At 42.2% G+C, this 22601-nt stretch overlaps 1 protein-coding gene and 1 non-coding gene across 2 annotated transcripts in view; one reads left to right on the top strand and one right to left on the bottom strand.

Annotated features, from left to right (window-relative positions):
* Positions 1–10497: 10497 nt before the first annotated feature.
* EXOC5 (exocyst complex component 5) overlaps positions 10498–22601 on the bottom strand; it is a 115115-nt gene continuing 103011 nt past the window's right edge. The window contains exon 21 of the transcript XR_009210165.1: positions 10498–10563. The gene's annotated coding sequence lies outside the window, so the exon portion shown is untranslated. The remainder of the gene's footprint in view (positions 10564–22601) is intronic.
* Positions 17499–17617, top strand: LOC116456465 (small nucleolar RNA SNORA5). The gene has a single exon (XR_004244693.1). It is a non-coding gene; the product is annotated as a small nucleolar RNA SNORA5 (small nucleolar RNA).

Here is a 22601-nt window from a genome sequence, read left to right as displayed (position 1 = left end):
TGTACAGCATTGCATTTAAAAAACCACCCCAGGCCTCAGTAGTGAGGAGGGAAGAGCCCACAAAACAGCGTTATTCTCCCCAGCACATGCTAGTAATCAGGCCAAGCAGCAGAGACATTTCTGCATTGTAAGGACCTTGGTGATGCTGTAAAAGGCATCTTCCCACTCTCCAATGTTGCCATTAATATGTAAAAGCTTAAGCTTGCTAAAAGGATTATTGCATGTCCTATCTGATGGTAAACTGGCATTGCAATGATTACATGTATCTTTTTGTCATTTTCTCGTAAAACATCTTACTCTTGAAGAGTATAATTGGCCTCTTATTAATGTTAAAGATTAAATTGGCATAAACGTAACACATTGCTTTAAATGAAAGGCATATTTGCAATCTTTAGGGTCTTGAATTCATGCTTTACAGCATGGCCATCATATATGTATATATATATATAACATATATGTGTGTGTGTATATATATATATAACATATGTGTATATATATAACATATATACACATATATAACATATATATGTATATACAACATACACATATACATATTACATGTATAAATTATATATAATATATAATACAGTCAGTCCTCTGTATCCGTAGGTTCCACATCTGCAGATTCAACCAACTCTGGTTCAAAAGTGTTCAGAAAAAGCAATAAAACATAACAATACAACAATGAAATAGTATAAATTTTAAAATACAGTATAACAACTATTTACATCGCATTTACATAGTACTAGACATTGTAAGTAAGCTAGACATGACTTAAAGTATACAGGAAGATGTGAGTAGGTCATATATAAATGCTGTGCCATTTTGTATAAGGGATGAACACCCGTGGATTTTGTATCCTTGGGTGTCCAGGAACTGAGGGACAGCTATATGTCATATGTTCTGGTAACAAGAAGCACAAATTCCACAAGAGGGTCATTAAGTGCGATAGTAGAAATGCCCTAACCTCCACCCTTACTTCTCAAATATTCTAGCTATTGGAGATAAAGTACCATATACCATCCCATGGTTCAATACATATACCATTTCCCAGAAGACAGTGCCGCAACCATGCAAAGTATCCCCAGTTCAACCCACACCTTAGATGAACCTTCCAAAGACTCATCTACCATTTAATCACAGGCTACTTCTGTATTTCTGGGTGATGAAGCACACCATTATTCTTTGGTCATGAGTCTATTTTCATATCTCTTTTGCCAGAAAATGGGTCACTTGGCCTAAGACTATTTGTGGGAGAAATGATATGGATGGATCAGATGGCGATGATAGTGGAGGCCCTGCAGGCAGGCGAGGCAGACCAACATTCAAAATATGTACTCATTACAATAAGGCTGAATTCCACCCCTCCCAGGTAAAGAGGTCAAATGCAGGTAAACTACCACCAAGTGGCTGGCTGGTTTCTCTGAGGAATAGTGGCAGGTGGAGGGCTCAGTGTCTGTCTCCGTTGCTGGCAGTTTGGACTCAGCAGTGGCAGCAGCTAGATGAGCTTTAATGAGAGAGGCCCATGTTATTGGGCCCAGGTACAACTTCAATCCCTTCTACGATGGCCACTGAATTCATGGGGACACTAAGCAAGCATGAAGATGGCTGAGGGAAAAGGCTAGTTGGCCTCTACCGCATGGGTAGACTCCTCACCTGTTTGTGAAGAGCCTCCTCCATGGTAGGTGCCCTCTGGATGATATTCATAAGGACTCAAAGTTACACAAAGTTTGTGCCACTCCCACGGGGTTTTCACATGCCTCTTACCCAGACTGACCTATTGCCAGTCTTCCAGTATTGTTCCTTCTGGACCACTCACTAGCCAACCAAACTATTTTCCGTGGCCCCGCGAGCCTATGTACATACCCCGAATATATGTTAGGTTACTCCTCCCCTGACCCAGAGTGTAATTAAGAGGCCATAACTAATACTCATCATCCCCTTCTTCTACCACCCATTTTGAATTCCCTTCACCTTTCTGTTGATCTAGGCATGCCTCACCCCTCACCAATTCTGCTGGCCTAGGCAGCTTGTCTGGTGAGGTGATCCCGACTCTCATCTTTAAGGCTATAACTACTGTATTTGTCCATTTATTGTTAAAATTAGGCATAGAAGCACCCAGAGCCAGGGCCGGGCAGGTGGCTGATGCCTATAATCCAGCACTTTGGGAGGCCAAAGTGGATATACCGCTTGAGCCCAGGAATTCAAGACCAGCCTGGGCAACATCGGGTGACCCCGCCCCCCCCCACCGCCAACCGTCTCTACAAAAAATACAAAAAAATTAGCTGGGCATGGTGGTGCACGCCTATGGTCTCGGCTACTTGGGAGGCCGAAGTGGGAGGATCACTTGATCATGCTGAGATCATGCCATTGCACTCCAGCCTGGGTGACGGAGTGAGACCCCACCTCAGAAAAAAAAAAAAAAAATCCAGAGCCACACCAGTGGTTATACTGAGCACCAGCCATATTCTTCCCTTGCCCCATTGTGTGCAACAGTGCTACCTGCTCCTGCTAATTAGCTATCTCATAGCTTCCTGCAAGTTAGACCTCCCTTGGCACAACTCTGGCCTTACTGCTAATTTCAGTAAGTGCATCTCCCTTGCTTCTGATGTTTATGCACTGCTAACCAAAACTGCATTGCTTGCAGAGAGCCCAGTTCTGTAGTAGCATCTCCACCATCATCCCTAACCCAAGCTGGGTAAGAGGATAGTCACCGCTGAGTATCTCAAGGATGCTGGTGCCCCTTACCTTCCTGCAGAAGGTAACATAAATATGTTAGTGAGAGTTTTTAAACTTATGTAGTGTATCCATTTCAGCATTCTCCCTTGTTTATGTCCTTCGGTTCTTTCCTCTACTACCTACTATGGCAGCTCTGGTACTCCTTCACTTAGTGTGGCCATCAAGCTTCCAACAAGCTTCCAGGAGTTCTCATTAGCACCAGCTCTGGGGTTCTTGACAGGCTATTAAATCCTGAATCACAAAAAGATTACTACCATTTCAATAAACTATCTATTTTTCAACTTTGTGTTCTATCCCCTTGATTTAGCACTCTCAGGAACCAATCCTAAGTGTACTCTCCAAGCCATATCTCCTTCTGTATTTAGTCTCCCTTCCTTAGCTGGCCTAGCTCACTGCAACCTCCACCTCCTGGGTCTAAGTGATTCTATGCTGAGATTTGATCTTTATTATTGTTATGGTTATAGGAGGGGAGGTTGGGAGAGGGATAGGTGGGCAGGTAAGAGAGAGATAAGCTTGGTCTTCAAAGGCACCTGCATGATCTAAGTTTTCATCATGCCCTTCAATAAAGGGGTTCCACTATCTTCTGACAAAAAGGAGGGATCCCTTCTGTCGATCCAGTGGTTTCAGGGAATTTGGGAGTTCAAGGTTTGCATATACATACACCCAGACCGTCCCGTCCCAAATCATGGGGCTCCACACTGACTTTGACTGGAAGTTTCACTGCTTTTATGATTAAGTCTTGAACCTGGTCCTCCATTCTGTCTGGGCTTTGGCTGCAAGACAATAGGGTCCCCTTAAATGCTACCAAGCAGGCCCTCTGGCTTTCATATTTTGCTTTGAATCGGTCATTAATTGCTCAAGCCTGACATTTTCTCTTCAACTAATCAATAACACTCCACAGTAGACACACAACTCCACTGTCCTCTTAAGATAATTTCTCTCATGCCTTCTAGGCAATAGAGATACTACACCCGACGGTGCATCCCCACCTTCTCCCTTCCCAGTTCACCACTGGCAAAATTTTTTTTTTTTTTGAGACAGAGTCTTGCTCTGTCACCCAGGCTGGAGTGCAGTGGTGCGATCTCGGCTCGCTGCAAGCTCCGCCTCCCGGGTTCACGCCATTCTCCTGCCTCAGTCTCTCCGAGTAGCTGGGACTACAGGCGCCCGCCACCACGCCCGGCTAATTTTTGTATTTTTAGTAGAGACGGGGTTTCACCGTGGTCTCGATCTCCTGACCTCGTGATCCGCCCGCCTCCGCCTCCCAAAGTGCTGGGATTACAAGCGTGAGCCATCGCGCCCGGCCGGCAAAATTTTTTAAAATTGCATTGTGACAGCATGCTAGGAGCTAACCATACTTCACCTATTATCAGTGATGGTATTCTCATTGCCAGGTGGCTGGCAAATGATCCAGCCCCCAAATCTCATATTAGAATCTGGTTCTTAGGACACGTGTGGAACCAATTGTCTTCCATTGTGTTCCTTGGAAACATAGTCTGTGATGAAAAGCTGCATGTGGAAGACCTGTTGGGAGTGCTTTCAGGAGATGCACCTGAGGGAGATTAAGAGGGCAGAGCTGGTGAGGATGATGCTGACTCACAATGCAGTTGTCACTGAGGCCTCAGTTAATTCAACAGAGAACTCTAGAACTAATATGGCACTTCAGAGTTGCACAAAATTAAGGCAAGGGAGACAGGCCTTTGTACATCCACATCTTCCAGTTATCAGCCTCAGACCAATGCCTAGTGAACTGTATGAGGCATTTTCCAGGGAAAGACACATCTGTGGGCTATTAACCAATATTCTCAATAGCAAGGTGCATTGGCCCTGAACAAAAGATCTGGGCAGAGCACCAGGGTACCCATTATACCCAGTTCAGAGTTACCACTTGGTCTCGCCATTCCCCAGTCCCATTATCCCTATTTGACAGTAAAGAATTCAATGTCATGGCAGTATTCCCCAGTCTGAGCCTCAGCTTACACAATACAGCTACTACCAAGTTTGTCAAAGATGTGACTGTCCCACTAACCAGTGCATTTATTTTTACCAAAATGAAAAGTGTTCTCTGGACTCTGCTAGTCAGGTGACAGGCTGTGAGTTTATACATCATAAATCTTTTCTAACATTCTCACACCCTTGAGCTTTCTGACCCTTTCTTGCATGCCAAGGGAGTTCTGATGTCTTCACATTATTTCAGAAGCCATCTTGAAATTCAGGTGTTAAAGAACTATCCTGGGCCGGGCACGGTGGCTCACGCCTGTAATCCCAGCACTTTGGGAGGCCGAGGCAGGTGGATCACGAGGTCAGGAGATCGAGACCATCCTGGCTAACACGGTGAAACCCCGTTCTACTAAAAATACAAAAAATTAGCCGGGCGAGGTGGCGGGCGCCTGTAGTCCCAGCTACTCGAGAGGCTGAGGCAGGAGAATGGCGTGAACCCGGGAGGCGGAGCCTGCAGTGAGCTGAGATGGCGCCGCTGCACTCCAGCCTGAGCGACAGAGCAAGACTCCGTCTCAAAAAAAAAAAAAAAAAAAAAAGAACTATACCAGCAAACTCTTAGACTAGCTCCATAAGTACTTGACATAATATTGAGCCCAGATCCATGGGTGAGTATCACCATATGAATGAATGTAGCCTTATATTTCACCTTACATTCACAAGCTCTCAAGGTTTTTTCTACTTGCGTTCCCCTCTCCCCCATTCCTGCCACTATATAATAGCCAGATCTTATGATTTCTATGCATATCTTATAGGAACTAAGCTACCAGGGAGTTATCAAGACTAAGGAGAAAGCACAGTCACTGGAATTGGGAATAAGGCAGGGATGTGTTTATAAGAAAAAAGTAGAAGCAGAAGCTGAAGTATAGCTAGATTTTACTATCGAGAGAGGAAACACAAACTATGTTACCACCCTAGGATAACCTTCTTTCAATGTTTGCAAAGGCTGCCTTCTAGTGAATGTTCTCATCAATCCTAGTCCTCCTAGTGTCTTCTCAGCAACATTACTGGGCAAAAGTCCATTTAGTGTGAATCGAATACAAAATCAGAGCTGGTCTAGCAACAACAGTGATTTCGGTTGCGGGCTAGAGTGCCTTAATTTTCCTTAACTCAGAATTGGATTGGTTCCAGAGCCAAAGGACAGACTGAGTTAGAGGTGGGTAGCTCGGACATGTAGAGGCATAACACAGAGTAGTTTAAAGCCTGGGACAGGAAATAAGGTAGAGCCTCAATTCATTTCTCAGCTCTACTACTTAGTAGTTGAATATCCTTGGGAAAGTTATTGAGCTTCTTGAAGTTTCACTTAACTATACTCATTTGTGGACTGGGGATGATAACACTTATTTCAATGGGTTACAGTAAGATCTAAATGAAATATTACCTGTGGAGTACTTAGAATCACACTCACTACAGAACTACAGCTCAATCAGTAGTAGTTGTAGCAGCAGTAGTAGTTGTTTTTCTTACTATTAGTGGTGAGGACAGAAGATGTTGGAAGCAGAAAATCAAGCTATTAATTTATAAAGAGGGCAAAGAGAACTGTAATCTCTGACCTAATAAAAGGGAAATTCACAGGCCAATTCCTAGAAAATTAGGGAAAGGTTCTAAATGCCCCAGAGACCTGATAGCCCCCTAGCAGAAGGCAGCATGGAGCAGAGGGGTGAGCACACTACACCAAATCACAGATGTCAAGAATCCCAGAAAAGCAACTTCAACTTCAATTGTTGCCTATACATTTTAAGATATATGCGAAATTGGCAAGGGGTAGATGAAACAGGTAATACACAATTGGAGTGTAAATAATCCATTGGAAAACAGCTGGGTAATTTATTAAGAGTCTTAAAATGCTCATGACCCAATAAATCCACTTCTCATAATCTAGCCTAAGGAAATAATCCCAAATATGAAAAAAAACTCTATATGTAAAATTTAATTTCCCCATATTTATATTATTTATAATAGAAAAAATCTAAAGGAAACTAAATATTCAAAATGAGGAAATAGTTAAGTAAATAATAATCAAAGTATATGTAATATTATACATGCCTTTAATGTTATGTGTATCAAGTGCTTATAATATTGAAATATACTTCTCATGTTAAATTAAAATTGGTGCATACATACCACAACTATGTAAAACAGAAACAAAAACTTTAGTCAGAAAAAATACTGAGGGGAAAATCCACATGTCCTGTAAATCTTCTTTCTAGGCCTACTAGATGCATGGCTAATTGAATTGATATAGATGAAGGACTTGATGCCTTAAAACAGGAGTGGAAAATGGATCTCTTCTCTTGCCCAGCACTAAAGGATAGATGGTGGTAGCATAGAGAACAGTCTGAGAAAGGTTTCTAAGGCCCTGGGGCTGGGCTTTGCTGGAAAGAGGATCAAGATTCACTGATAATGTCTGTCATGAGCAAATTAGGGGACAGTAACAGCGATTGTTTGGAATATTTGACATCCTTATATGATTCACCTTTTAGATAATTACAGTGTAAGCAATTTGGGTAACTGCATGAAACTGTTGTAGAGGAGATTCCCTTCCCCGAGAAGAAAGTAGAAGTACATGACCTCGGAGGTTCCTTCCAACCCTGAGAGTTGTCAGTCGAAGTATTTCAGAGCCTCACAGGATTAGCAAGGAAGATGTTCTGCGGGGACTGGGAACCAAAACGAAGTTTCAGAGCCCCTCAAAAGTCACAACACAGCCGCTTACTTCATAGACATCATCCACAAACAGAACAGCGTGATTATTGATTTCTCACTCAGTCCATCATCCCAAAAGAAAAGTAGACAAAAGCCATTTCACACGACAGTTCTGAAGAAGCAATTTGCTTGTAGAGATTATGCCTGGAGTCTCCCTACCAAATTGCAGACATGTATATGTATGAGGTTTCCTGGCCTCCTAACTGGGTAGTAATCATCTTGTACACTTGACCCAACCTGAGAATTTCCGAAAGTAAAACATAGAGCCCTCCACTATCATTCAAATTCTTCACATGTCAATGATATTCTCAGCACTCTAGCCAGCACTGAGTTACTCAATCGAGTATAAGTTTTTCCCTCCACATTCAAAGGCTAAGTTCTTCAAAGGAAATTGTCAAAAGCTGACATCATGTTTGGTTTGTAATGCAGTGGCAACACTAAACAGCCCAACATGCTCCTCTCACTAAGTCTTCATGTCATGGTGGAATCAACACGTGTTTGGGTTCCGAGGAAAAGCTGGCCTGTGGCAGCTTGCATGGGAAGTGAGGCTCACCCCAGCAGGTAAAACATAACAAACAAATGTGGCTTAAAATAATTAGTACTCATGCAGAGCAATCCCTGCAGAGTGTTTTCCTAGACTAGTTGCTTGAAGCCTTCTTTTAGATAAAGAAATGGGCTGATGAGCAGGGAGAGGAGGCTTGAGATACAAGGCAAGAAAGGGAGCTGGAATTTTCAGACATAAAGCAGGGCCAAGAAAAGCAAAAGTTGGCCTCAAGGTCCCAGGCACCCTGAAAGGCCATAGGAAGTCAAAAGTTCCTCTGAATAATTAAAATGTTTTCACTCCATCTGAATGTCTTTTAGTGGTCCAACCACCTTCAATTTTCATTTAAAAATTTGTTTTATTTGCTAGTATTCTCCAACTGGGGAAGCTTGCTGCGATCCTTCTTTTTTAAAGCCAGCATTTATTTTGATACTAAGGATAAATAAAATATTGGCAAAATTTCCCCAGCCCAGGAGCTCTTGGGGGATTTTAACTTTTGCCCATTGAGCATATTTGCCAGAAACATTTGGATGGGTGGGATGGGCATGGCAGCCAAAAGTATTTTTGGCTCACAAGAGATTTTAACCAAGAGCTGTCAGGCTCAAACACATTCAAAATCCAAACAATGGGGCCGGGCGCGGTGGCTCACGCTTGTAATCCCAGCACTTTGGGAGGCCGAGGCGGGCGGATCACGAGGTCAGGAGATCGAGACCATGGTGAAACCCTGTCTCTACTAAAAATACAAAAAATTAGCCAGGCGTGGTGGCGGGTGCCTGTAGTCCCAGCTACTCAGAGAGGCTGAGGCAGGAGAATGGCGTGAACCCGGGAGGCGGAGCTTGCAGTGAGCCGAGATTGCGCCACTGCACTCCAGCCTGGGCGACAGAGCGAGACTCCGTCTCAAAAAAAAAAACAACAACAACAACAACAAAAAAAAATCCAAACAATGGAGTGCAAGCACATCTGGAGAATTGTCATAATCCACATATCTTAAATTTATAGAAAATATTTATTGGAAGAGCAATTATTCAAGTTTAATTTTAGGTTCCCCAGAAAAGAAGATTTCAAGGCCTTATTTTTGCTTTCTTATTTATAAAATAGGTATCTTTGGAAGAAGGAGTGTTATTCCTTCACACATCTCAACCTGGATCTATTTATGAGTATGTTGGAAACTGTTTTCTCTGCTTTCAAACATACTTACTACATAAAAACAGAATTAATCTAGGTCTCCCTTTTCATTTAACAGAGCTTGGGAGCCCTGATATCCATTCAATTAATTAATTGTGGAAGAAGAGTCCAAATAGACATTTCTAAAAGCTCTTCAGCATGATGAGCAGAGGAAGATAAGCATTTCATTAGTGCAATGACCACTTGCATCTAATTCTTTGATGTGCCCTAGATAAGCAACTCTAAATGTAATTACAAGGGCATACTTGGGAGATAGTTTCCAGCTGTCATAAATAGAAATGGCTCTTACGAGTTTTTTATCCTAATAACTTAATTCAAATAGATTCCCACTAAATTGACTCCATTTCACATAAGAAAATATTTAGAAGCCAATTAGCAACAATTATGTGTCAGATAATTTTTTTGAACTACTCCACTGCCCAGAGGTTAAAATATTCAGAATTTCATGTTCGAAAACTTGCTCTTGTGAAATTCCTTCTATAATAACAGAAACTTTCATAAAACTTGGAAGAGTGGAGAATATTTAAGCCCACTCTCCGTTTCAGTTCATTTGATGCTTGTTTTCCCTGTGTTGTCTCCCCCAACAAAATTTTGAACACCTGCAATAATGAGCAGCATAATACACTGCCTGAAAGATCTGCTCTATTTTGGAGAGTTGGAAATTTTAGCAAATTTTTACACAGGCATCCCTCACTATCTGCAGGGTATTGTTATTTTTCATTGACTTTACCCTAATATTTTTTTTTTTTTTTTGAGACGGAGTCTCACTCTGTCACCCAGGCTGGAGTGCAGTGGCGTGATCTTGGCTCACTGCAATGTCTGTCTCCCGGGTTCAAGCAATTCTCCTGCCTCAGCCTCCCAAGTAGTGGGGGCTACAGACATGTCTCACCACGTCCGGCTAATTTTTTTTTTCTTTTCTTGATTTTTAGTAGAGACAGGGTTTCATCGTGTTAGCCAGGACGGTCTCGATCTCCTGACCTCATGATCCGCCCATCTGGGCCTTCCAAAGTGCTGGGATTACAGGCGTGAGCCACCGTACCCGGCCTCCCCCAATATTTTTGATCCATGGTTGGTTGAATTCCCAGATGTGGAACCCATGGATACAAAGGACCAACCGCATATTAGTTTCCTGGGGCTGCTATAACAAAGTGCCACAAGCTGTGTGACTGACAACAGCAGAAATGTATTGTCTCACAGTCCTGGAGGCTACAAGTCAAAAATCAAAGTGCTGGCAGGGCCATGCTTCCTCTGAGATCTGGGCCGAATCCTTCCTTGCCACTCCCTAGCTTCTGGTGGTGACTGTCAATCCTCATGGCTCCTTGACTTGCTGCTGCGTCAGTCCAGTCTCTGCCTCCATCATTTCATGGCTGCCTTCACATCGTCATCCCTCTGTGAGGAACCTGCAGATATGAAGGGTCAACTGTATATATTAATTCCAAACCTTCTTCCCTGTAATTTCCACCAATTCATCTACGCACTGTCTTCTGGAATCATAGTAAATGAACCTATTGAAATTCCCTTTTCCCAGAATAATCATCCAATATCTTCAACCTTTCCTCATAGTTTCTCTTTTCAAGAAGACCCCATATTCCCATCATTCTTTTTTTGGGGTTCAAACCCCAGCTTCTCCACTCATTTAGCTGGCTAACCTGGCAAGATACCCAGGGCGATTTTAGGTAACAGATTGCTCACTAAGTTTTTCAAGTGGGACCTCTAATACCAACAATGTACAGGGTTGTCATGAGGATTAAATAAGGTATCATAGGTAGAATATGCTCAATGTTTATTTTCCCTTCCCATTTTAAAGTGAGGCACCCATAGCCAAATGAGATAAGATACAGTGTTCAGAGCACCATCCTTCTATTAACATAATAATGTATCAATGTTTTAAATGTGAGTTTGTGTTTTCTGTAGCTATGTCACACTGATGACTATAATGTTGTGTGTTACGAATGGAATTGTGTCCCCTTCCAAGGGTTTACCCTTGTCGAAGCTCTAACACCCAATGTGACTGATTTTGAGATAGGACCTACGAGGATGATTAAGTTTAAATGAGGTCATAAGGGTAGGGCCCTAACTTAATAGGATTGGTGCCTTTATAAGGAGAGGAAGAGAGATCAGAGCTTTCTCTCTCTCTCTGCATGTGCATAATGCACTCAGGAAGAAGGTGTGGCCCTCTGCAAGCCAGGAAGAGAGCACCTACCAGAAACCAAATTTTCTGGCCCCCTGATTATAGACGTCTAGCCTCCAGAACTGTGAGAAGATAAGTGTCTGCTGTTTAAGTCATCTAGTCTGTGGTATTTGGTTATGGCAGAGTGAGCAGGCTGACTCAGAGTGTGGTACTGTGAAGTATGGGGACTGCTATAACAAAAACCTAAAAATATGGGCCGGACGCGGTGGCTCACGCTTGTAACAGGTTCAAGCAATTCTCCCGCCTCTGCCTCCCAGGAATTACAAGAGTGTGCCACCACACCCAGCTAATTTTTGTATTTTTAATAGAGACAGGATTTCACCATGTTGACTAGGCTGATCTCGAACTACTGACCTCACGTGATCCACCTGCCTTGGTCTCCCAAAGTGCTGGGATTACAGGCATGAGCCACCGCACCTGGCCAATAAAGCTATTTAACTGCAAACATGATTTATCCTTCAAGAAAAGAGATAAATGACCCCAAATGTGATCCAGACATCATCAAGGCTGCCACTGTCACCACAGGCCCATGGGGCAAGAGTGCTTCCTCCATGGTTTCAGAGGGTGAGGCCCCTCCATTTCAGCAGCCCAGACGGCCCTCACAGAAAGCCTCAGGGGTGGGAGCAGAACCACTGCCTGGGGCTGTGGGGGTGATGTCACTGTCCCAGTGGCCTGGAAGGCACAGTATCCAGCCAGAGAGGACTGTTCTCCAGCCCAAATATCTAATGAGATTTGCCTTCCTAAATTTTAGACTTGCTTGGGACCTGTCATCCTTTCCTTCTTTTCAATTTCTCCCTTTTAGAATGCAAATGGCCATCTTCTAACTATTCTACCATTGTATTAAAAAACACACAACTTACCTGGTTTCACAGGTTTACATCTGGAGAGAAATAATGCCTCAGGACTGATCATACCTCAAGTCTCACCCATACCTGATTTAGATGATCTCTGGATAACATTTTGGACTTGGAATTGATGTCAGAATGGGTTAAGACTTTGGGGGCTGTTGGGATGAGGTGGCTGTATTTTGCATGGGAGCAGGTCATGAATTTTGTGGGACTAGAAGTGGAATATTATGAACTAAATTATGTCCCCCCAAAATTCATAGGTTGAACTCCTATCCCCCAATGTGACTGTATTTTGGGATAGGTTCTACACAAAGGTAATTAAGATTAAATAAAGACATTAGGGTTGGGCCATAATCCAATAGGATTGCTATTCTTATAAAAAGAAGCTCTCTTTTTCTCTTTCTCTCTACATGTGCACAAAGGAGAGGCCGCATGAAGATGCAACAAGAAGTTGGCCATCTGCAAGCCAAGAGAATAGCCCTTGCCAGAAACCAAAATCTCCAGCACCTTGATGGTGGACTTCTAGAACTGTGATAAAATAAATGTCTGTCATTTAAGTCACCCAGTTTGTGATTTTTTTATGACAAGCCAAGCAGACTAAATACACTGTGCCTATTGTCAAACAAAATCCCTATGTTTTACTTTATATGCTGCTGTTAAGACATGTCTACCTAACATATTGAATGCAATGTGAGAAAGAGAGAGGAGAGACTTGCTCTTTGTGAATGCAAGTGCTCAACACTACCTTTTTAATGACTCACAAATAATTCTTTCAACCACCTGTAACAGAATCTTACCCAGCGCCTATGTCAGGTCATCAGATTACCTGTTGGTAGAATCATACTCTTACTAAAAATGGAACCAAATTTGCTCATCTCCAGGCTTCTGGAACCTAGCCGTTCTCCTACCTTTTTTCCTCAATAATAATAATAATAGCACCCGGCCAGGCGCGGTGGCTCACGCTTGTAATCCCAGCACTTTGGGAGGCCGAGGCGGGCGGATCACGAGGTCAGGAGATCGAGACCACGGTGAAACCCCGTCTCTACTAAAAATACAAAAAAATTAGCCGGGCGTCGTGGCGGGCGCCTGTAGTCCCAGCTACTTGGAGAGGCTGAGGCAGGAGAATGGCGTGAACCCGGGAGGCGGAGCTTGCAGTGAGCCGAGATTGCGCCACTGCACTCCAGCCTGGGTGACAGAGCGAGACTCCGTCTCAAAAAAAAAAAAAAATAATAATAATAATAATAGCACCCATCATTGGGCACGATGATAAGTGTTCTGATGGATTAATCTCTCTGTGCCTCAGTTGTCTCACCTACAAAATGTGGATGATAAGAAGAGCCCCTACCTTATAAGGTTGTTGTAAAGATTAAGTAACTTGGCCAAGTCTGCATGGCTATTAGTGGCACAGTTCAGGTTGGAACTAGCTATTGAACCTTGAGTAAGTTATTTGTCCTCTCCATGCCACATTTTTCTTATCAACAAAACAAAGATAATGATGGTACTTACCACATGGGCTATCACAAGGATTAAATGACATAATACAGGTGAAATGCTTAGAACTCATACACTGTCCTACACATCACCAAATTCAGGCCAGCCTAGGATAGAACTGTCAGCTCCATGAGGGCAGGGAGCTGTTTCTGTCTTATTCACTGCTGTGTCTCTGCTCCTTGTGTAGAGTCTGACACACAACAGTCATTCAATGGATATTTGTTGAATGAGCTACAGGCAGGTACCACTTCGTTCAAAGCTGTCAAGAATAGGAAAACAGATTCTGGGGAAGATGTTGGAGGAGTCTTTTATCTCCACCTACAATGCCTCTAGTTTTTCATATTTCTTGTTTTCATTATACAGCCCGAGGTTTTTCCTAAGAAATTCTCCCTCCCCTGGGAGGAGCAGTAAGTGTCCCAGTTGTGTACTTCTATGGCTTCCCAGACTTCCTTATCAACATCCATGTCATACCACACTTGCCTACTTTTGTCTTCCCTGTTGAACTGTAAATACCAGGAGGATGAGGACCCTACTCAGCCTACTCATCAAAGGATCTCCAGTGCTCTGCGCATGAAAGTTGAACAATAAATATTTACAAAAGAAAGAAATGAAGGAGGGATGGAGGAGCAGGAGGGGAAAGGAACCTAAAGAAGGAAGGAGGGGAGGAGGGAAATAACAAAGAGTTTCTGGGAATTTTGTCCAGCAGGTAGGGCACTATGTTGGGGAAAGCAAGGAAGGAAACGACTTAGAAAACAGAGCGATTGACATAGAATTCATCTAGGCTGGGGGACTTGAACTCATTGCAAACAGCCACCTATTCTTTTATACTCACCTCAGTATTATCGGCCTCAGCTCATCATTGACAATATTTGATCTCAATTTTCAACCTGACGATAAGCAACTTACCTTGTACTGGATACACCAAAAACACACAAGTGGCATGATGACTAATGATGCAACACAGGAGGCAAGCTCTGGCATCCACGAAAAAGTCCTATAGGACTGCAGAGACGGGAAAGATGGCTGTATGGTAGTGGGGTCAGGGAGTCTCCACCAAGGAGGGTGGAAGAGAGAGCCCAAGAAGAGGTCATGAAAAAGAGTGAGCAAAGATGAGAAGACTGGAATCTTCACTGTCAGCCTCATAGAGGAAGACATCTGAAGACACCTTGGTGATTATGAAAATGAAATGATATTGATAATGGCTAACATTGGGCACTTACTTTGAGCCAAGAATAGTGCTGTTTATCAACATATTAACTTCCATTAATATATAACTATATATATACATATAATTTCATGTGTGTATATATCAATAATATATACATTATAGATATATCAGGTATAATATATATCAGTTATATATATTACACAGTTATTATTATGAGCATTTTACAAGAACAAACCATGTCACAGAGGGGTGAGGTAATTTGCCTAGGAGCACTTGGTGGATAAATCCTCCAGCCAGGATATGGAGCCCGATAGTCTGGTAGACAATGAATACACAGATTGTTCTGGAAGAGTGCAGACTCTGTAGCCAGATACGTCACAAAATAAAAAACTAGCAGGGCATGGTGGCTCACTTCTATAATCCCAGCTACTTGGGAGGCTGAGGTTGGAGGATCGCTTGAGCCCAAGGGTTTGAGGCTGCAGTGAGCTATGAATGTGCCACTGCACTCCAGCTCTGGGAGACAAAGGTGGACCTCATCTCTAAACAAACAAACAAACCAAAAATGTCAAGGCCTCGGGGCTTATATTGGAAAACTGGGAGAAGCAGGAAAAGCTGCTTCCACAAAATGAGGATAAGAGGTAGTGGGTAGAAGAGATGAACGTTTACTGCGTGTCCACCTGACCTTACACCCCATGTTCCTTCTGCTAAACTGACACAGAGATAGAACTACTTACTCAAATTTCCCTCCTTCTCTCCCAGTTAAGGGAATTTTCCAGTTGTGTGTGCATTTGTCTAGAGAGAGTAACACACAATGAAAGTGATGTCCAATTGTGGAGGTACCTGGAGGCATTGTCGCATCACCCCACCTAGCAGAACTGGCAATACCTTGGATGTGTGCGATGAGAATTTTTAAAGACCAAGTTCTTTTTGCCTTGAATCCCTTTGGCTGGTCATAGCCCTGTTCTACAGCACAGGTCGTGCTCTCTTCTCGTTTAATAAATTCATGAATGTAACCAGACAGAGGAACCTATCTAGATAGGCTCAACCTTTTGGGTAGGATTCATCTTCAAAAAATGTGAAGTTTGTGGAATAGTGACATGGAGTTTGCTTCAGCCTGAGCAAGGATCTGAATTGGATGCTGTGACGTGCCAGCCCAGATCCTCCTTCAGCACTGAAGAACCTCTTCTCCCAGCTGCTGGGGGTGTTGTTGGCACAGTGCCCTTGGCTGTCAGCCTCTCTGGGAAGATCCTGGCTGAAGAGAGCTTCTCCACACAGGACATCTCATATCAAATTGATTGATGTGTGGTTCATAGGTCCTGGCCCATTTAAGCACCACTCTGAAGAACCATCTTCACTCCAGAGCTCCTAGGAGATCACCTGAGACATTGATGGAGACTGTATCACAGCCTAACTTCTCCCACTTGCCCAGTCCTCACCCTCCCCCTTTCCACCATTGTTGATCCCCAAAGCACTCCTAATAAACATGCCATGTGTTCATCTCCATTTCAGAGTCTGCTCCTCAGAGGACCTTACTTGTGACAGGATCTGATCTAATTATCTTTATAGAAGATATGTTTTAGCTGCCTGTCCACTCCCCCAACCTGGGAAGAGTGGGTTTTAGAAGAAATATTTGACAACTGGGGTAGGGAGGGGGGACCTAGTTGCTGGCTTACCCCTTTAGAAATAGATCTCACTTTGCTTTTTCCCCATATCTCTGGTTCTGATGCCTGTTCATTCTATTGCATTGTGAGTTGTTGAAGGACAGGGGCATCTCTTGGACGTCTTTGTGGTACCCATGGTGGCTAGCAGAGATCAGAAGTGCTCAACATCAGACTCAGTACCCATATGTCCTTTCACCTCACTAAATTCCAAAGGCATTCATGTCTTACTCGTGCCACTTTCCATTGGTTCCTCATAAACAAGGTAGAGGCTAAGGTGATTTGGTAGTAAATCATGTCAGAATAATTTATATATGCCTTTAATAACTAGACCCAGACTTTCTATGCTACTGTTTAGAAGTCTTGGGACAGAGATCAGGTGTACTGAGCTGAATGATGTCCCTAAACAGATATGTCCACATCCAAATCCCTGGCACCTGTGAATCTTACCTTACTAAGATTGAAAAAGAGATCTTTGCAGGTGTAATTAAGCTAAAGATCTTGAGAGGAGATCATACTAGATTACCAAAGTGGGCCCTAAATCCAGTTAAGTATTCTCGTAAGAAATGGAAGAGAAAACACAGAAAGGCAGAAGAGGAGGCAGTGAGTGACCACATCAACAGAGATGGGAGTGATACAGCTGTAAGCCACAGAATGCCTGGAGCCACGGAAGCTGGGAGAGGCAAGGAACAGAATCTCACCTAGAGCTTTTAAAGAAAGCACGGCCCTGCTGCCCCCTTGATTTCAGACATCTAGCCTCCAGAATTGAGAAAGAATGTTTCTGTTAGAAAGAATAAGTTTCTATACCATCCAATTTGTGGTCATTTACACAGAACCTCTAGGAAACATTAGGTCTGGAGAGCTAGAGAATCAGAGTGAGTTCCACCTATACTATGAGATCCATATGCTGGGACTTGGATTTCTACTCTGACACCCCCCAGACACCACCCTGTGCCTCTCCCATTGCAGAACAGACCTCTGCAGTATGTTCATAGGTAGGACATTGAAATCACCCAGAAGTCTGCAGTAGTGACTCTGGGGCTTGTGCTCAGCACTGGCCATTCCAGGGCCTGGAGAAGGCCATAGCCCCAGACACATCAGAGGAGGGAGATGGAGCCTCATTTGAGCAACTTTCCAAACATTTATCAAAGATGTCGTTGAATTCATGATCCAACTGCTCAAAAAACTCTCAAGCAAATGTAGTATTATTAGATAACGCAGGATTTGCTGGAGTAAAAAGGAATTTTTAGCAATCATAAAATAACTTTCATTTTAGATGAGAAAACGAAGGCAGCAATGTTTTAATGTGACCTATGGTCGTAGTCAGAGGCGGAGTCTGAAGTCGAATTCAGGACATTCTTCCACTATGCCATACTAATGTACATTCTTAGAACATCTCTCTTTTTGGTTGTTCTAACACTTTTAAATTACCAAAGAGAATTGCTTATCTATGTTATTTTAAATGAGTTATATAAAAGTCAAGCATTGGTCCTAATTTTAAAAATAGCTGTGTTTTGGACAGATATTTAGAATTCCAAACCAGTTTGCATCCTGGTGACATTCAGCTAAATGGAAATAGAAGCAAACAAACAAAAGGAAGGCTTAGAGAACTGACCTCCCAGCTGCACGGAAAAATGGCTTTGAGGCAGTTCACCCCAGCTAGGAAGAGCTGCGGTGAAACAGCGTGTCTACACCATACACATACATATTCAGATGCTTTGTCAAAAAAGCCCAGTGCTAGAGCATTTCAATTAACAAAGTGGGATGGTTTACCTGATAAAATGCTCCCTGTGTGAGTGTAATTACATATTTATACCCCACAGAGATTTTTTAATTTCTGTTTGGTTTGTTTGCCTTGAAAGTGTTTGTCACTGGGAGTGTTCTTGATGTGCAATTTTAAATCAGTGTTGGCCAACTGTGTGGCTTGTTTTCATTTTAGATTCATTACAGTTTGAAGATGATGCTTTTCCCCCTGTATACACACAATATTGATACTTCCACAAGAAGACAATACATCAAGGGACAGGAAAAGCACTAAAGGAAATCTGTCAAGTACCTGTTTTTTGGTTCTCCCCTAGTTGCTTTCTCTTGTTTAACTCAATTGGAGGCTACTAATTGAATCTGAAATGCTTGAAAACATGTTTTCTTTCTTTGCAGGTCTGCTTGTTTCTCATCTTCTGCACATAAAACTTTTCCTTCACTTCACCTCCCCCTCATCAATAGAGCAAACAAAGCTGGAGAAACAGAGGTCCTTTCTGTGGTTCTTCACCCTGTCCTTCCCTGATGAGTACACAGACACGTGGTTATACATTGCTGATTAATTGGGGCTGCTTTCATTCCATCAGTAAGCCTCCATGTCCCTGCTATGTCCTGGATACCACTGTCTAGCTTTGGGTATGCAGAGATAAGTTGTAGCCCCTGATCTCATGGAGCTTGTGTGCTAGCAGAGAAGCCAGGCATGGAGAGAAGCACTTACAGTCTAGCAAGGCAAATGCTGTAAGCGAGGTGTACCTGAGGCATGGGGGGAGGCACTGTGGAGGTGGAAATCAATTTGGCCAAAGGCAGGCTTTATGGAGGAAGAGGTGGCTCTGGAGGTGGGTCTTAAAGAGATCACTCACACACTTCAGAACTCATCAGTTGCTCAGACCAGAGATAAAGCCCTGAATAAGACCATAGTAAATGCTAAGATTTACTATATTAAACCTGTAGACTTACAGATCACCTACACAACATGCAGCAAAGTTTGATGGCCACTATTCTCCTTCCACCCTGGGTTACACAATTTGTTTTCATGTCAGATAATCAGATCTTAGCTGATCTTTCCCATTGTTCTGCCTCAGACTGCAACACACTCCAATGCATTCTTCACAATTGCCAATCAGATAGTGTTGGGCCATGATCAGAATCCTTCATCAGGACTGCCTGGAGAATAAACTCTCCAGATAGATTCTCCTCCTTCCTCTCTGCCCCATGCTCTGGGCACCAAATGACCTAGAAGTCCCTATTTCAATTTTCTGGGCTTTGCACAGCCATTTCTACCTGAATGTCCTTCCCTCCGTGAGACGTTTTTCAACTGTTTGCTCTTCGGTGTGCCTGCCAACGCCATCTTCCAAAGCAGACTTGCTGGGTTCTTCCTTCCAGGCACCATGATGCCTTGTAATCAAACTTGTCTTAGTTGGCTCAGGTTGCTATAGCAAATATGTCATAGACTATGTGGCTTAAACAACAAACATTTATTTTTTACAGTTCTGGAGGTTAGAAATCCCGAGATTAAGATGCCAGCAGATTCACTGTCACTTATAATCTATATATCTCCTTTACATTTTGCTCACTTTAGGGCTTCATTTTAGTAATGTGATTGAGTAGAAATTAAATATCCACATTTGTTCTATTAGATGTTCTATTTCCCTAACACAATTGTAAAGCTTAGAAAACTACAGCCCTCCAGAAATGAAAGTCCACATTCTGTGCGTGTGCATTTCTTTCACATTTTCACTGGCTCTAGGTGTAGGATTTTCCCCCACTGCCTCCAATTTAAGGAACTGTTCAGTGGTCCCCTGGCTATTGTGAAAAATTGACTTAAGTTCTGTCCTATTGGTACGCAGGTAATGACGTCATTTTACCTGGTAATGTATGAAGTTCAAATGCTTGGGAAGTTTGCCGTATAAATCAACAAATAATAATAGTAATTGTATATTTATCCACTAGGCCACCTGGAATATAGTCGTGTGATTTTACTCAGCATTCAGGGAAATGCAAGGTTTTCATTTTCTCTCTCTTTTTGGAAGGAAGCATACTGCTGAGACTATTAGAGACAATGCAAATCTCCTGGCTGTTTGGGAAAGCTCCAAAAGAGTGAAAGTGAGCAGTTGTTACCAGCAGTGTTCGGATGAAAATGTAAACTCTTTGTCTTTAAAAGTATTTATTTAACTGCGGAGAGTTTACACAGCTTGTGGAGAATTACAGTGGAAGAAATTACATTTCATTTCCACCATCATCAGTTTTCTCCACCTGCCAAAGGTCCCCACTTCAGTCTGCTGGGGCATTAGTAATGCTTAAAATGATCACAAAGAAATACCAACATTTGCTGTTAAGGGGAAGAATGCAGTGGGCTCAAAATGAGGAATTTGCATTTCTCCTGGCCCCCACACACTCAGAATAATTTCTTCTAAAATGAGTTTTCCTATCAGATTTATGTTCTGCTTTCTTCTCGCCCTGTTGCTAATGAGTAGGACAGAGAAAGTTGCTAAAACCACTGACCCCTTGGCAAACACAGGACTCTGTTCCTTGTAAATGCTCCATAAATATGTGTTGAGTAAATATTTTTAAAGTGAATGATTACATGCATCAGTGAGCAATTAATGATTACTGATTAATTAATGGATTTATTTATGTTCTTTTTGAGAGGGAAGATATTCCATTTGAGGCAGAGGTAAGGTAGGGAATGTTTAGATTTCCTGTCTCCTCCTACCTAAACTCTTTCCCTACTTTCTGCCAACCCTAAATATGGGTGCCACAAGTAGATGCCGATTAATAATGGGTGAGCTGACGATCACCAGAATGGCCTCCCTGTTTTGAGTTTCTAGAATCTAAGTCATAATACTCACATTAACACTTTGTTCTTCTCATATTAACATAGAAATTGTAAATCTCAGAAAAGCATATCTACTCCTTATCCTACTGAGATGATGATGTGGCCAAAAGGAAACATGCAATCATATCGCATCAGGTTTTCAAATTGCAATGAGTGAGGCCTCTGATGGTTCCTAAACCAGATAGTCAACTCATGTGGGGAAGCTTTTTTTTTAAAAAAAAAAAAAAACAACAACAACAACAACTCATAATTCTTGGGACTATCCTCAAAAAAATCTGAGAAAGTGAGTCTTCATGAAACCTAGAGACCTATGTTTTTAAAAACTTCCCCAGACAATTCTTGTGATCAGCCATGCCTGGGAATTGTTTCTTCACATTGCAACAGTGTGGTCCCTAGCAAACATTCAAACACGTGTGATATTTGGATGACAAATACAAAATGAAAGATATGGACACGTTATAAAGTATATATTCGGTTTCCTGTGGAGCAGATGCTTGGCCGACTAAAATGCTGATGATGAGATTCTTGATTTCGTTCACCTTATGTTGACTATTCTGCAATGGCCTGGAAAATCACCGAGTTGTTTTGAAATAAGCACCTTTATACTCTATCAAGGTCAAACCTTTTACTTGATGTACTTAACTAACCATGTAAAATATTACATCAGCAAGCCTACAAGGCACTTAGAGATATATTCACATTTGCATAATGTCCTCTGTAAGTTAGTCTTTGGTCCTTAAGGGTGTTTAGAATAACTGCATGCAAGAATATATTTAATCCAATCTCATTTTAGCTTTTGCTCTTTTAAGATTTCAAAATTAATAAATCCTCCTGATACTCCAAATTACCATGAGCTTTTATAAGCATAACTTTGTAACTTTAACCCATTTATGAACATACCCCACAGGCAAATGTACTAATGAATAAGAAATAACATTAGAAGTTTAAAAGATGGTCTCTTTATGAAGTAATGTAAGAAAATCCTGTTAGCTGGATCAAGTACAAAAGTGCGATTTCTTAAAAAATAGAAAATCCGTCACAAAATTACATGTAATTACAATAACCAAAGGATAGAAAGTAAGAATAGTTGAAGTACCATGCATTATTTAACTTAGTACATGTTATCACTTGCCTGCATATGGATGAAAGCAGGGGAAAAAAGGAACTGACACAAACTCTCCGCCTGCAGCTAAAGAAATTGTGGTATTTTGTACCTGGCTTCCTTGTATGTGAATTCTTGGCCAAAACCATCAACACACCTGATAGGTAGAATATGCTTCAGGTTTCTTCAGTCATTACCTGCTGGCTGCTTCTCTTCTTTAACCCCCTTCTCACTGTCTACCTCATTCTAAGGTTACACTACAAAATAAAGTCAGTGTTCAGAGCTGAAGAAAATGCTAAAATCAGCTTGATCAACAAACTAGGCCACTCCTTCAATCCGGGCAACAAAATTATGAGCCATATCTTATTATCATAGGCACACTTACA

This window comes from Hylobates moloch, unplaced genomic scaffold (assembly GCF_009828535.3).
Source record: "Hylobates moloch isolate HMO894 unplaced genomic scaffold, HMol_V3 SCAFFOLD_16, whole genome shotgun sequence".
Classification (NCBI taxonomy): domain Eukaryota; kingdom Metazoa; phylum Chordata; class Mammalia; order Primates; family Hylobatidae; genus Hylobates; species Hylobates moloch.
Note: the sequence above shows the minus strand (reverse complement) of the source record. Positions and strands in the feature narration are given on the sequence as shown.